Source organism: Triticum aestivum, chromosome 7D, assembly GCF_018294505.1.
Source record: "Triticum aestivum cultivar Chinese Spring chromosome 7D, IWGSC CS RefSeq v2.1, whole genome shotgun sequence".
NCBI classification, from domain to species: domain Eukaryota; kingdom Viridiplantae; phylum Streptophyta; class Magnoliopsida; order Poales; family Poaceae; genus Triticum; species Triticum aestivum.
Window position 1 is genome coordinate 550,123,453 of NC_057814.1, and position 12,219 is coordinate 550,135,671.

Below are 12,219 nucleotides of genomic sequence, written 5' to 3' on the forward strand. Positions count from 1 at the left end.
TGTTGTCATAAAGGTTCGACCGATAAAGATCTTCGTAGAATATGTAGGAACCAATATGGGCATCCAGGTCCCGCTATTGGTTATTGACCGGAGAAGCGTCTCGGTCATGTCTACATCATTCTCGAACTCGTAGGGTCTGCACGCTTAACGTTCGTTGATGATATAGTATTATATGAGTTATGTATGTTGGTGACCGAATGTTGTTCGGAGTCCTGGATGAGATCACAGACATGACGAGGAGCTCTGTAATGGTCCGGAGGTAAAGACTGATAATGGGATAATAGTGTTTGGTCTCCGGGAGGGTTTCGGAATTCACCGGAAGGGTTTTCAGATGTTTCCCGAAATGTTCTGGTGCGAGAACACTTTATTTGGGCCAAGGGGTAAATCCCACAGGGATTTTGGTAAGTGCAAAAGGCAGTTTTGCAGAGGCCAGGGGCCAGACGCCGGGGTCCCTTGCGTCTGGGTCCAGACGCCCGAAACCCTGGCGTCTGGTCTTGGAGTCCGAGAAGGACTCTTGCCTTTTCGGGGAAAACCGACTTTGAGGAGGCTTTTACTCCAAGTTTCGACCCTGGGGCTCAACATATAAATAGAGGGGCAGGGCTATCACCCAAGACACATCAAGATTCACGAAGCCGTGTGCCGGCAACCCCGCCCCCTCTAGTTTATCCGCCGTCATAGTTTCCGTTGTGCATGGCGAATCCTTGCGCAGATTGTTCTTCACCACCACCGTCACCACACCGTCGTGCTGCCGGAACTCATCTACTACTTCGTCTCTCTTGCTGGATCGAGAAGGTGAGGACGTCATCAAGCTGAACGTGTGCTGAACGCGGAGGTGCCGTACGTTCGGTACTTGATCGGTACAGATCGTGAAGGTGTACAACTACATCAACCGCGTTGATAAACGCTTCCACTTAGCGATCTTCAAGGGTATGAAGATGCACTTCCCCTCTCGTAGATATGCATCTCCATGGATAGATCTTGCGTGTGCATATAATTTTTTTGTTTTTGGCATCAGAGTCAGGTCTATGCGTAGATGATATGCACGAGTAGAACACAAAGGAGTTGTGGGCGGTGATGTTCATACTGCTTACCACCAACGTCTTATTTTGATTCGGCGGTATTGTGGGATGAAGCGTCCCAGACCAATCTTACATGTCCACGCACATGAGACCGATTCCACCGACTCACATGCAACTTGTTTTGCATAAAGGTGGTTGGCGGGTGTCTGTTTCTCCTACTTTAGTTAAATCGAATTTGACTATGGCCGGTCCTTGAAGAAGGTTAAAATAGCAAACTTGATAATCACCGTTGTGGTTTTGCGTAGGTAAGAACGGTTCTTGCTAGTTGCCCGTAGCAGCCACGTAAAACTTGCAATAACAAAGTAGAGGACGTCTAACTTGTTTTTGCAGGGTATGTTGTGATATGATATGGTCAAGACATGATGTGATGTAAGTTGTTGTATGAGATGATCATGTTTTGTAATATCGACAACCGGCAGGAGCCTTAGGGTTGTCTCTTAATTATTGTATGAAATGCAAGCGCCATGTAATTGCTTTACTTTATCGCTATGCGTTAGCAATAGTTGGCGAGATGACCCCGACGCAACGATGGAGATCAAGGTGTCGAGCCAGTGACGATGGATATCATTATGATGCTTTGGAGATGGAGATCAAAAGCACAAGATGATGATGGCCATATCATGTCACATATTTTGATTGCATGTGATGTTTATCGTTTATGCATCTTATTTTGCTTAAAACGATGGTAGCATTATAAGATGATCCCTTCACTTAATTTGAAGATAAAAGTGTTCCCCCTGAGCCCCTCGTGATGATCGGGTGTGATAGACTCTATGTTCACATACAATGGGTGTAAGACATTTTTGCACATGCAGAATACTTAGGTTAAACTTGACGAGCCTACATGTACAAAGATGGTCTCGGAACACTGGAGACTGAAAGGTCAAACGTGAGTCATATAGTAATATGATCAACATAGAGATGTTCACCATTGATGACTACCCCATCTCACGTGGTGATCGGACATGGGTTAGTTGATTTGGATCATGTATCACTTAGATAACTTGAGCAATGTTGATTTAAGTGGGAGTTCATTAGTAATTTGATTAATTAAACTTAATCTATCATGAACTTAGTCTTAATAGTTTTGCATATCTATGTTATAGATCAATGGCCCGTGCTACCATTCCCTTGATCTTTAATGCGTTCCTAGAGAAAGCTAAGTTGAAAGATGATGGTAGCAACTACATGGAGTGTGTCCGTAACTTGAGGATTATCCTCATTGCTGCACAGAAGAATTATGTCCTTGATGCACCGCTAGGTGATAGACCTGCTGCAGGAGCTACTGCAGATGTTATGAACGTCTGGCAAGCTCGATCTGATGACTACTCGATAGTTTAGTGTGCCATGCTTTACGGCTTGGAACCAGGACTTCAAAAGCGTTTTGAACGTCACGGAGCATATGAGATGTTCCAAGAGTTGAAGTTAATATTTCAAGCTAATGACCGGGTTGAGAGATATGAAGTCTCCAACAAGTTCTTTAGCTGTAAGATGGAGGAGAATAGTTCGGTCAGAGAACACATACTCAGAATGTCTGGGTACCACAACCACTTGACTCAGCTGGGAATTGATCTTCCAGTTGAGAGTGTTATTGACAGAGTTCTTCAGTCACTGCCACCAAGCTACAAAGGCTTTGTGACAAAGTATAATATGCAAGGGATGACGAAAATGATTCCCAAGCTCTTCGCAATGCTTAAGGCCGTAGAGGTAGAAATCAAGAAGGAGCATCAAGTGTCGATGGTTAACAAGACCACTAGTTTCAAGAAAAAGGGCAAGGGAAAGAAAGGGAACTTCAAGAAGAATGGCAAGCAAGTTGCCGCTTCCGTGAAGAAGCCCAAAGCTGGACCCAAGCTTGAAACTGAGTGCTTGCACTGCAAAGGGAATGGTCACCAGAAGCGGAACTACCCCACATACTTGGCTGATAAGAAGGATGGCAAAGTAAACAAAGGTATATATATGATATACATGTTATTGATGTGTTCCTTGCTAATGCTCGTAGTAGCACCTGGATATTTGATACTAGTTTGGTTGCTCATATTTGTAACTCGAAACAGGAGTTGTGGAATAAACGAAGATTGGATAACGACGAGGTTATGATGTGTGTCGGGAATGGTTCCAAGGTCGATGTGATCACCGTCGGCACGCTGCCTCTACATCTATCTTCGGGATTAGTTTTAGACCTCAATAATTGTTATTTGGTGCTAGCGTTGAGCATGAACATTATATCTGGATCTTGTTTATCCCGAGATGGTTATTCATTTAAGTCAGAGAATAATGATTGTTCTATTTATATGAGTAATATCTTTTATGGTCATGCACCTTTGATGAATGGTCTATTCTTGTTGAATCTCGATCGTAGTAATACACATATTTATAATATTGATGGCAAAAGTTGATAATGATAGTGTAACATACTTGTGGCACTGCCGTTTAATTAGGTCATATTGGTGTAAAACACATGAAGAAAGTCCATGCGGATGGACTTTTGGAATCACTTGATTATGAATCATTTGATACTTGCAAACCATGCCTCATGGGCAAGATGACTAAAACTCCGTTCTCTAGAACAATGGAGCGAGCTAAGACTTATTGGAAATTATACATACCGATGTGTGCGGTCCGATGAGTGTTGAGGCACGCGGCGGGTATCATTATTTTCTGACCTTCACAGATGATTTGAGTAGGTATGGTTAGATCTATTTGATGAAACACAAGTCCAAAACATTTAAAAAATTCAAAGAATTTCAGAGTGAAGTGGAGAATCATCGTAAGAAGAAAATAAAGTTTCTATGATCTGACCGCAGAGGCGAATATTTGAGTTACGAGTTTAGCCTTCATTTAAAACAATGTGGAATTGTTTCACAACTCACGCCACCTGGAACACCGCGGCATAATGGTGTGTCCGAATGTCGTAATCGTACTTTATTAGATATGTTGCGTTCTATGATGTCTCTTACCGATTTGCCTTTATCATTTTTGGGTTATGCATTAGAGACAACCGCATTCACGTTTAATAGGGCACCGTCTAAATCCGTTGAGACGACACCATATGAACTATGGTTTGGCAAGAAACCTAAGTTGCCGTTTCTTAAACTTTGGGGATGCGACACTTATGTCAAAAGGCTTCAGCCTGATAAGCTCGAACCCAAATCGGAGAAGTACGTCTTCGTAGGATACCCTAAGAAAACTATTGGGTATACCTTCTACCATAGATCCGAAGGCAAGATCTTTGTTGCCAATAATGGATCCTTTCTAGACAAGGAGTTTCTCTAGAAAGAAGTGAGTGGGAGGAAAGTAGAACTTGATGAGGTAATTGTACCTTCTCTCGAATTGGAAAGTAGCACATTAGAGAAAACCATTCCCGTGATGCCTACACCAACTAGAGAGGAAGATAATGATGATGATCATGAAACTTAGGATCAAGTTACTACTAGACCTCGTAGGTTGACCAGAACATGTTCCGCACCAGAGTGGTACAGTAATCCTGTCCTAGAAGTCATGTTATTAGACCATGGTGAACCTACAAACTATGAAGAAGCTATGATGAGCCCAGGTTCCGATAAATGGCTTGAGGCCATGAAATCTGAGATAGGATCCATGTATGAGAACAAAGTATGGACTTTGGTGGACTTTCCCACACCTTGCCATTGAGAATAAACAGATTTTGAAGAAGAAGACAGACACTGATGGTAATGTCACTATCTACAAAGCTCGACTTGTCGCAAAAGGTTTTTTACAAGTTCAAGGGGTTGAATACGATGAGACTTTCTCACCCTTAGCAATGCTTAAGTCGGTCTGAATCATGTTAGCAATTGCTGCATTTTATGATTATGAAATCTGGCAAATGGACGTCAAAACTGCATTCCTGAATGGATTTCTTAAAGAAGAGTTGTATATGATGCAACCAGAAGGTTTTATCGATCCTAAAGGTGCTAACAAAGTGTGCAAGCTCCAGCGAACCATCTATGGACTGGTGCAAGCATCTCGGAGTTGGAATATACGCTTTGATGAGGTGATCAAAGCATATGGTTTTATACAGACTTACGGTGAAGCCTGTATTTACAAGAAAGTGAGTGGGAGCTCTGTAGCATTTCTGATATTATATGTGGATGACATATTGTTGATTGGAAATGATATAGAATTTCTGGATAGCATAAAAGGATACTTGAATAAAAAAATTCAATGAAAAACCTCGGTGAAGCTACTTACATATTGGGCATCAAAATCTATAGGGATAGATCGAGACGCTTAATAGGACTTTCACAAAGCACATACCATGACAAAGTTTTGAAGAAGTTAAAAATGGATCAGTCAAAGAAAGGGTTCTTGCTTGTGTTGCAAGCTGTGAAATTGAGTAAGACTCAAAACCCAACCACGACAGAAGATGGAGAGAGAATGAAAGTCATTCCCTATGCCTCAGTCATGGGTTCTATAATGTATGCCACGTTGTGTACCGGAATAGATGTGTGTCGTGCCATAAGTTTGGCAGGGAGGTACAACAATGATCCAGGACTGGATCACTGGACAACGGTCAAAATTTTCCTTAGGTACCTAAAGAGGACTAAGGAAATGCTTCTCGGTTATGGAGGTGATAAATAGTTCGTCGTAAAGAGTTACATCGATGCAAGCTTTGACACTGATCCGGATGACTCTGAGTCTCAATCTGGATACGTATTGAACGTGGGAGCAATTAGCTAGAGTAGCTCTATGCAGAGCATTGTAGACATAGATATTTGCAAAGTACACACGGATCTGAATGTTATAGACCCGGTGACTAAAAAAACCTCTCTCACAAGCAAAACATGATCACACCTTAGAAATCTTTGGGTGTTAATCACATGGCAATGTGAACTAGATTATTGACTCTAGTAAAATCTTTGGTGTTAATCACATGGTGATGTGGACTAGATTATTGACTCTAGTGCAAGTAGGAGACTGATGGAAATATGCCCTAGAGGCAATAATAAAAAAATTATTATTATATTTCCTTGATCATGATAAAGGTTTATTATTCATGCTAGAATTGTATTGACCAGAAAGTTAAATACATGTGTGGATACATAAACAAATACTGTGTCCCTAGTATGCCTCTACTAGACTAGCTCGTTGATCAAAATATGGTTAAGGTTTCCTAACTATAGACATGTGTTGTCATTTGATAATGGGATCACATCATTAGGAGAATGATGTGATGGATAAGATCCATCCGTTAGCTTAGCATATGATCATTCAGTTTATTGCTACTGCTTTCTTAATGTCAAATACATATTCCTTCGACCATGAGATCATGCAACTCCCAGATACCGGAGGAATACCTTGTGTGCTATCAAACGTCACAACATAACTGGCTGATCATAAAGATGCTCTATAGGTATCTCTGAAGGTGTCTGTTGAGTTGGCATGGATCGATATTGGGATTTGTCACTTCGTGTATCGGAGAGGTATCTCTGGGCCCTCTCGGTAATTCAACATCACAAGAAGCTTGCAAGCAAAGTGACTAAGGAGTTAGTTACATGATGATGTATTACGGAACGAGTAAAGAGACTTGCCAGTAACGAGATTGAGCTAGGTATGGAGATACCGACGATCGAATCTCGGGCAAGTAACATACCGACAGACAAAGGGAACTACGTATGTTGTCATAAAGGTTCGACCGATAAAGATCTTCGTAGAATATGTAGGAACCAATATGGGCATACATGTCCCGCTATTGGTTATTAACCGAAGAAGCGTCTCGGTCATGTCTACATCATTCTCGAACCCGTAGGGTCCACGCGTGTAACGTTCGTTGACGATATAGTATTATATGAGTTATGTATGTTGGTGACCGAATGTTGTTCGGAGTCCCGGATGAGATCACGGACATGACGAGGAGGTCCGAAATGGTCCGGAGGTAAAGATTGATATATGGGATAATAGTGTTTGGTCTCTGGAAGGGTTCCGGAATTCACCGGAAGGGTTTTCAGATGTTTCCCGAAATGTTCTTGTGCGAGAACACTTTATTTGGGCCATGGGGTAAAGCCCACGGGGCTTTTGGTAAGTGCAAAAGGCAGTTTTGCAGAGGCCAAGGGCCAGACGGCGGGAACCTTGGCGTCTGGTCCTGGAGTCCGAGAAGGACTCTTGCCTTTCGGGCAAAACCGACTTTGAGGAAGCTTTTACTCCAAGTTTCGACCCCAGGGCTCAACATATAAATAGAGGGGCAGGGCTATCACCCAAGACACATCAAGATTCACCAAGCCGTGTGCCGGCAACCTCGCCCCCTCTAGTTTATCCTCTGTCATAGTTTTCGTTGTGCTTGGCGAAGCCCTGCGGAGATTGTTCTTCACCACCACCGTCACCATGCCGTCGTCCTGCCGGAACTCATCTACTACTTCGCCTCTCTTGCTGGATCGAGAAGGCGAGGATGTCATCGAGTTGAACGTGTGCTGAATGCGGAGGTGTTGTATGTTTGGTACTTGATCGGGACGGATCGTGAAGGTGTACGACTACATCAACCGCGTTGATAAACGCTTCCGCTTAGCAATGGGTATGAAGATGCTCTTCCCCTCTCATAGATATGCATCTCCATGGATAGATCTTGCGTGTGCGTAGAATTTTTTTCCCATGCAATGTTTCCCAAAATAGAGTGCTTAAATTCTTGGCTAACAAAGTAACAATGGTTTTGCGATCAATCATTCTTGCATCTGTCACTATATATTTGTTGGGAAACGTAGTGGAAAACGAAAAAAAATCATCCTACAATCAGGATTCCAGGAACACTATGAAGATGCATCAGAGGTTTGGATCTGATCATTAACAACTTCGAGTTGCAGCGGAAGAAGAGTTGGTGTAGATTGTTGATGAAGTCCCTCGAACCGTTCATGAACGATCCCTTGAAGACCGAAAGCACGACCTCTCTACGGATTGTAGGCGTACAAGCTTCACGATCCAGCAACGCTTCGCCATCTAGAGCTAATCGTCGCTAGAGAATTAGAGGGAGAAGAAGAGAACCGCACAGGTTTTTGCTATTATGAGGATTAGAGAGATCTAGGTCTAGCTCTATTAGATCTACTCTAGGTTAGAACTAGAACTAGAGAACTAGAGGAGGCTCCAAAACTTGTGTAATCCAAGGGGCAAAATCGTCTAGTATATATAGGTAGGGGAGAGTGGAGGGGGTGCCCCAAGGGGGAGGATACCCCTCCCCTTGTTCCAAATCGGCCTTTCTAGGCCTCCGAAAAGGATAAGGGGCGCCACCTTTGTTATTCGACCCTAGGGCCCAATAACTCTGCACAGTAGGCCTTTTAGTATTTTCTTTAGCCCGTTAATACTAAATATATTCTAAAAGCCTCCTAATCAATATTATAACCTTTTATCATTTATTTAACATCTTCAGAAACATTTTCCACCTATATATCAATTCCCAATATTACCCGATAAACCCCGAAATGCTTCCGGTTTCTCTCGAAACCATTTCAAATATTCCTGAAACTATTTCGTGAATATATTCTCATGACTCATACTCCACTTAACACTTAAAAGATTGTGATTCTCTTAAGCGTGTCACCATGTAGGTTCGGTAAGTCATAGACATGAACGAAACTCCCTTTCGTTCAGTGATCAATAGCGGAACCGTGGACATCCATATTGATCCCTATGAATACAAAAATGATATTCGAGTGAACCTTTGGTTATCATATGCTATTCCCTTTGCTTATACTTTACAAAAACCGTGGTGAGATATATAGGTATCCTCTTGAGTCATTCTCATGCTCATTATACCGGTCTCCACATTACCGATTTTGTTCTGCGGGCTGGGAGTCGCGGGCACCATCACCTAACGGCTCCCAGCAGGGGCAGGTGCTGGCTGTGTCGAGCATCGCTGCTCGTGTTGCCGCCTCACGGACGGCGTTGAGACGCTGCAGAGTATGAGCTGACCACCCAGGACGTCGGGGACACTGTTGAGGAGGAGCTCCCGCCTGGTCCATCCACGATCGCCGGAGCGCAATACGGAGCACGAGCTTCTCCTCGTCCGGGTCAAAGGGGCTCGACAAGTTGGCGTTGGCCAGCCCCACCCAGTTGATCTCGTCGGAGCCGGAGGTGGCCATGGCGGAGGGGACGGAGGAGAGATTGGGTGGAAGGGAAGGGGACAAAGGGGAGCGGAGAGGGCGAGAGGACTAAAGCAGAGTGGGTTTGACTAGGGTTCTTCATCCGGATGTGGTTTTTGTGGGGACGGTGGTGGGGTTAACGTGGGTCATAGCGGGCCGGTCTGACATGGCGGCGGTGTCTAGGCGCGTCTGGGCTTCTCATATCCACCCCAGATATGGGTCGGATATGGGGACTGCCGGTCAGTCCCGGCGTTGTGCCGGATTTGCGAAGCGGGGTTGGGTGATAATTTTTTTTTTAATTGATAGAAAGAGTTTGCTAAATCACAGGACACTAGTATTGGTTATCACGGTACTATATTATAAACCATGTATTCCACTGGTGTCCCAATTTTGTGTCTACATTGCGTCCGCCAGATATCCTTGAGCAATGGAAGCAAATGCTGTCAACGGGAACAGCGGTTCTGTAGAGGTCACGGGTGCCGTTGGCCTTGTTTGCTGTGCAATGCAACAGCAAGAAACGGTTGATGTTGGACGTTTTGAGTGGAAATGTCCCTGGAACAACCAGCATTTTATTTCCGGATGCTTTTGTTGAACAAGCAGCATTTTATTTCCGGATGCTCTCCCAACAAAGGCTAATTGTTTTCTATGTTGATCACCGATCGTACATTGGAGGAATGGAAATGCACTCCCAAGTGATCAGGTAGAATGGTGGTCGAGCACGCATCCTACGCGGCTGGAGCTGGGACGTCGGCGGTGCCATGGCCGCAGGCAGACGCTCGCCGGGGTCGCAGGCGAGGAGCCCCTCTAAAACCTCGAACCCGCCGCGCGACAGGCGCTCCTCCGGGAACAGCTCGCGCAGCCGGCTGCCGCTTCGGCGGGTTAGCAGCTTCTGCCCCGCGGCGGCGAGCGGCGTGGATGCCATGCACGTGCTGTCGAGCACGCGGAAGATTCTCCGGAGCTGGTCGGTCGCGCTGTCACCAGGGAACAATGGCTCGCCGGCGAGCAGCTCCGCCATGACGCAGCCGAGCGACCAGGCGTCCACGAGCTCGTCGTAGTCCGGCTTCCCAGGAGCATCTCGGGGGCCATGTACCAGAGCGTGCCGGCCTGGCCGCGCGGTGTCGTGGCGCTCACTATGGAAATAGACAGCCCGAGATCACATATCTTCACCACGCCCTCGCCGCCGACGAGGATGTTCCCGGGCTTGATGTCCCTGTGGACGATGCCGCGCTCGTACATTCTCCCGGCGCCGCCCAGTATCTGCCGCAGCGATCACGCAGAACGCGGCTGAGGCTCGGGCCGACGTGCTCCAGGACGAGGCTGCACTGCCCGGTGCGGGGGTCCCGTGCGATGCCGACGACGGAGGGGTGGCCGCGATGTAGCACGCCTCACGCAGCAGGTCGCGGTGGAGCGCGTGGGCACGGCGTCCTCTTGCCGCTGCCGTCGTCGGGTGAGCGGATGAGGCATTTCAGGACGACGTCCACGCCGGTGACGCGGTGGCGCGCCTTGACGACGACGCCAAAGCCGCCCTTCCCGAGCACGCGAGTCAGCTTCGTCTCTTGCGGGAGCCGGCGGCGTGGTCGTCGATCATGGCGCCAATGGCGGCTTCGGCAGCGGCGACTCGCGAGACGGTGGCCATGGGGTGGCCGTGAATGTACAGGGCAAGTTTTCGTGGAGCGCGTTTGCCGCTGTTCAATCGGATTCCGGCCGACTGGAGTGAAACGCGCTTCCGAATTCGATCGGGAGCACCGAGTGGAGTACGGTCACCGCCTCGCCGGGAGATATAAGCTCCATTGGGGGCCTCGTGGTAGGTATTCCCAATTTCCCCATCCAATCCTCCCCACTCCCCCATCCAATCCAAAATCGATCACCGGAGCTCGCGGAAAAGCCGCCGCCGCCATGGCCGCGCAGATGCTCCGCCGGTGGAACAGCTTCTACGGCGCCTTCGACCCCTTGGACGCCGCCATCGAGGCCGCCGACCCAGACCAATTTTCCCGCCACGTGTTCCAGCGCGCGAGGGGGGACCTGCTGGTAGGGCTCTGCAACGCCGCCGACGAGGACCAGGCGGAGCGTATCTGCGGGATTCTCGACGACCTCATGGCAGAGTCTCTCGAGACGCTCAGGGTGGTCCCATCAACTCCGGGGGTGCCCATCCCCACGAAACTCGCCGAGTCTGTGCGCGCGCTGCGGGAGCACGACTCGGAGCGCGTCCGCCTCCTCGCGCGCGGCATCGTGAGCGGGTGGGAGGCCTCCGTCCAGGAGGACGTCGCCGAGGTCACAGCAGCCATGCCCATGAAGAAGAAGGTGGAGAACGTGCCGCAGCCCAAGGCGACCGTCGGCCAGCAGCAGCAGCAGCAGCAGCGTGGCTCCGCCGACCCTGACGCGGAGACGAAGCGACCTCCCAAGATCGTCAGCGAGCCGTTGCCCAAGAAGATGGCTGAAATCATCAAAAAGGCATCCGATCCTGCCGCCGGCTTCGTCGACGGTGACCGTGCCCGGCTCTGCTCGGAGGAGAAGATGGAAGCCGCGAAGCGCAAGCTCCGCCAAGGTTACCAGGAAGCAGCGGGCGCCAAACGGAGGCGCAAGACGCAGTTGGTGCAGGCGCCCAAGATGATGCAGCCAATCAGGAGGTGCACCAGCTCCATGGTCAAGAAGACCTTCGCGGTCAGGACGCAGCTTCACGTGTGTAGCTCTGGTCAAGAAGACAGTTGATCCAGAACCAGTTCTGGTCACTTTTTAGGTCACTTTTATGTATATCTTTCTTTCTCGAAGACTCGAAATGGCATACTGTAGTTGTAAGTAGCACTACTGCAATGCAGTTGCTCGTAGCTCGAAAGCATGTTCTGTACGTGATCGAAAGAAGTTGATGAATTCAAAGCGAGATTTAGTGTTAAAAATCTGCTGAAATCTGCAAAGAACTGAAAGAAATTGATCCTCGTGTTGGGAAAGGTGTGTTTGGGTCGAATTTTATAATTCTGAACGCACCTAAGCAATCAACAAATCTCCCCTTTTGCAATTTTGAGTTTCTCATGTTCTGAATTTTATAATTTTGAGTTCAG

The 12,219-nt window shown here is 47.2% G+C and overlaps 1 pseudogene; it reads right to left on the reverse strand.

The window, feature by feature from the left end:
* Nucleotides 1-9,815: 9,815 nt before the first annotated feature.
* On the reverse strand, nucleotides 9,816-10,399 carry LOC123171266 (putative cyclin-dependent kinase F-2; annotated as a pseudogene).
* Between the last annotated feature and the right edge of the window lie 1,820 nt (nucleotides 10,400-12,219).